This window comes from Callorhinus ursinus, unplaced genomic scaffold (genome assembly GCF_003265705.2).
Source record: "Callorhinus ursinus isolate GAN/ISIS: 27379988/994484 unplaced genomic scaffold, GSC_fseal_2.0 scaffold525, whole genome shotgun sequence".
NCBI lineage: Eukaryota > Metazoa > Chordata > Mammalia > Carnivora > Otariidae > Callorhinus > Callorhinus ursinus.
In genome coordinates, this window is record NW_027397580.1 from 9,788 (window position 1) to 14,266 (window position 4,479).

At 55.8% G+C, this 4,479-nt stretch overlaps 1 pseudogene; it reads right to left on the reverse strand.

Annotated features, from left to right (window-relative positions):
- Positions 1 to 2,254: 2,254 nt before the first annotated feature.
- Positions 2,255 to 3,553, reverse strand: LOC112814566 (histo-blood group ABO system transferase-like; annotated as a pseudogene).
- Positions 3,554 to 4,479: the final 926 nt, after the last annotated feature.

A 4,479-nucleotide genomic window follows, 5' to 3' on the forward strand; every position in this document is an offset into this window, starting at 1 on the left:
TCAGATGCCCGGACCAAGCACCTTCAAAACGCGATCACAGTGGGGCAGCAGGACACCCTGCGGATTCCAGCAAATTCGACTCCCAGAAAGTGAGGGTACTGCTGGTCGAGCTGTCTGAAAACAGCCATGTCAGCTTTCCAGGAAGATACCAGGGGTACAGGAGTAACTGAAGAGCATCTGAAGTTCAGGTAGGGGCCGTCAGAGCTTCCAGACCCTTCTTCCCTAAAGCTCCTCATTCCTCAGCCTTTCTTCCTGTGATTCTGCTTGGTTTCTATTTACCCCAACTGTTATCCATTGCCTTAGGCAGCAGAGACTCACGTATGCCTTTAAATCTTTTGGACATTGAATGTCCTCCAGTAGCCACTTCACTACTGGGAGAGTTGGTAGCAAGCAAGAAGTCCCAGAGGACTCCAAGGGTCTGGACTTGGTGTTTCCCTCTCCTGAGATGGAGACACCTGTGGGAGGCACAATAGTCAGTTGGGGGAGGGCGGCAGGCACCTGACATAGACAGATGGGGTATAGGTGAGGACCAGGGCCCCCGGGTTATGTGCCTGGCATCCGGACTGTACAGGTCTTCAAAGCTTCAGACTGGCTGGGATCATCTTCAGGCTGAGGAGGAAGGTGAGGGGAGCAGAGGGGACTGAGGAGGTTTGGCTCAGACAGGAGAGGGCTGAGCCACACTTTTGGGGGGAAAGTGGGTCAGGTTCAGGATCACAAGGACAGACCTTGAGGCCATTATGTTACGTGAAATAAGCCAGTCCCTAACGGACCGACACCGGAGGACCCCACTTGGGAGGGATGGAAAGCACTCCTATTCACAGAGGTGGAAGGAGCTGCTGGGTGCCGGGGTTGGGGAAGGAGAATGGGGGGTTAGGGTTTCATGGGTAGAGGTTCAGTTTGGGATGATGAAAACATTGTGGCGATGGACAGAGGTAGCCAGTGCAGAATAGGGAATATACTTATTGCCACTGAAACGTGCTTCATGGTATCAGTTGTATGTCCTTTATACCACAATACAAAAGGAGTCAGGAAGTCAGGGCCGTGGCGAGTCCCTGGAGGGCCCAGGAGCAGGGAGCCTGTATCTTAGTTCTCGCTCTCATGCTCTGCCCTTTGTTGGGTGACTGAGCTCAGTAAGTGCTTGCTAAGACACAGTGGAGGCAGCTGGTCCAGAGAAAGTGCACAAGTGCAAACCCACTGGTGGTCACTGAGGAATCCCAAGGGGACGCACATCCAGACAGAGCGAGTGCCCACATTTCACAAACACCAGCACAGAAATAGCCATTTAAAACCAAGGCAAGAACCTTATATAGTCTAGAGGACTCCACGCTCCTGGAGGCCGAGCTAGTGGCCACGGCCAAGGACTCTGGTGGTGAGGGCACTGGGGGGTCTGAGAGGTGGCTCGGTGCACCCCTGACCCTGAAGCCCCATGGCTGCGGTGAGGTGTAAGGACTGGGAGGGAAGACCCAGCCAGCACCCGTTCTGAGTCCATGGCTGCTACAGTACTGCTCCCAGCCTCAACAGGAGATTTCTGTTTAGAACCACGGAGAAAACCTTTTCCCTCAATTGTTCTTTTTAAGATGGTTGCTCAGCATTGACACAGAAAAACATCTGATATAAAACTAGAGCCGTTCACAGCTCTAAAGGACCCAGAAATGATCAAAATGTAGTGACCACAAAGAGAGGAATTTATGCCCCCAGGCAGGCTTCCTGTGCGCAGGAGTGGTTGGGGCGCTGGCATGCCCGTGCAAGCAGTGCTGGGTTCCACTGTTTCCCTCAAGGGGACAGAAGTAGGAATCTGCTCTGATGGCTCCACTCAAGGCAGCATCTCCTGATGGAGACGGGGGCAGCCCCTCATGAGTTCCGGGTATCCTAGTGATTCTTGGGCATGGCCCAAATCTCAGCTTCTTCATGACCGAGGGAATGATGGGGTCCAGCCCAGTAGGCTCGGGTCCTGCATGGCCTCTGGGGGCAGCCCCTCATGGGTTCTCTTTGTCCTGGTGATTCTTGGGCACAGCCATGGATCTCAGCTTCTTCATGACCCGGGGAATGATGGGGGGCCAGCCCAGCAGCCATGGGTCCTGCATGGCCTCTGGGGGCAGCCCCTCATGGATTCTGTTTGTCCTGGTGATTCTTGGGCTTGGCCTGAATCTCAGCTTCTTCATGACAGGGGCCAGCCTATCAGCCGCAGGTCCCACAGGTCATTCAGGGGACAGGCCAATACCGCAGGTCCCACAGCTCCTCCGGGGACAGCCCCTCATGAGTTCTGGGTGTCCTGGTGATTCTTGGGCACAGCCATGGATCTCAGCTTCTTCATGACCCGGGGAATGATGGGGCGGCCAGCCCAGCAGCCGTGGGTCTCACAGGTCCTCCAGGGACAGAACCTTGGTGGGCCTGTGGCCTGGCAGGTATCTCTTGAGGTGGCACTTATCGGGCCACACGGCCTCAATGCCATTGGGCCAGTTGACCCCCATCACCTGGTGACAGGCCAAGGTCAGTCAGGGAACCTCCACCACCAATTCCCAAAAAAGGCCCCCGTGTAGTAAAAGTTGCCCTGGTCCCTGGGGATGTGGGTCTGGGACTGTGTCCAGCGCTCGTAGTTAAGTCCTCATGGGCTGCCCAGTAGAAACCAGGGCGTGGGGTGCCAAAGAGGGGGGACAGGATCTCTATGCCCACATGGTCCCAGAACTTCATTCCCGCATCCACGTCCACGCACACCTGGTCTTCCACGTCACAGAAGAAGCGCTGCTCGCGGAAGCCGCTGATCATCGCTCTGTGCCGCATGGACACATCCTGCCAGAGCAGGATGCTGTGTACCTCGAGGACCACCACCCTCCGGCCCTCCCAGAGTGGCCTACAGGGCACAGCAACCAGCTGGTCTGTGAAGACGTAGTAAGTGACCCTGTGTCCACCATGAGGACCACCACCCTCCGGCCTACCTGGAGGGGCACATGGGGCCTGGCAGCCAGCTTATTGGTGAAAACCTAGTAGTTGACCCCGTGCCCTACCATGAGGTCCTTCTCTGGTGTCTGCAGGAACAGCTCCAGGAAGACCACGTATCTACAGGGGCAGTGGACAGGGCAGGAAGAGGGTCACTGCCCAGAGGCTGGCAGCAGGACATCAGAGTTGGGGGCCATGGACATGTGCACCTTCTTCAAGGGGGTGGGCCCTGAGCTCCTTTAAGCAACAGCCACCTCCTGACCTTCCTGATGGAATCTGCCAGCAGTACCTCCCTAATATCTGTTCCCCGAGATGGGGGTCATCAGCAGCCTGTCTTCCAAAGGGGAGCCTGAGGCTTTGGAGGCTGGAAACCCATGCAGCCCCACAGTCAGCATGCTGGAGCCAGGAACACTCCGCCTGTGCTGAGCTCTTGGGCAAACCCTGCAGGTGCCCTCCACTGGCCGCCCCCCCTGCAGATCCCATCCCCACCTTCCAGGAAGGAAACACCTTTGGGCACAGCCCTCATTTCTATGTCTTACAGAGCGGCTAGGATCAGCAGGGCCAGACACCTGTCCCACTTTGCTTTGAATGGGCTGCCGCTGGCCCCCACAGACATGTCTCCACTTCCTGTAGGGTCCTCCCTGGAAGGCTACAGGGCATCCTCCTGACAAGGTGCTCAGTAACTCACTGGTATTCCTAGGAGGGGTCACCCTCAAACTCTGCCAAATCAGGAATCAAGTCCAGCCCGTGGACAGGGAAGGCAAAAGATGACACCAGGAAGAAGAGGGGGCTTGCTTAGGTCCCAGGCTTGAATCCAAGGGTGTAAGCTTCCAGGTCCAGTCTACATCTTCCCGGCCCCAAAAGGTTGGAAGTCTTGTCCAACCACATCCCGTGGCTGGTCCCCCTTTAAGGGTACTACCTACTCCCCCCTGTGAGGACAGCAGCTCCCCCATTATAGGCAAGTGTGGTGAGCCCCTCTGAGACTGATGTTTTTGCGTAGGCGCTAAGGCTACTTCCCTGTGCCTGCCCCACACCCGGCAGGTTAGTAAATCACTCACACAGGGAAGGCGGGCACTACATTTAAATAGGGGATAAGCACACTCAACCAGCAGACATGAGTCAGGTCAGCAGAGGGCAAGCCCAGACCCAGCCAATGGGGGAACAAGCCAGATATGAAGCAGGGGGATAGAAGAGGGATCCTGGCAGAGGGCAGAGCAAAAGCAAAGGCTTGTAGTCAGGCCCAGGGCACATGTGGGACAACCACACACTTGGGTGGCCCACAGAAGGGTGGCTGTGGTGGAAGAGGTGAAGCTGGAGAGGACGGGCAGGAGGGGAGCAGACCACAGAAAGGCCCAAAGTTTATGTTCCGAAAATATCACTCTAGTTACAGAGGAGAATGGGTTCTGTGCAGGAGAGGACAGGGAGAACCTAACCCTAAACCTAACCCCTAACTCCTAACCTTAACCCTAACCCTAATCCTAACCCTAACCACTATTACCAACCCCACAAAATCAGCAAAATATATTCCTGTACCTTTCTTAA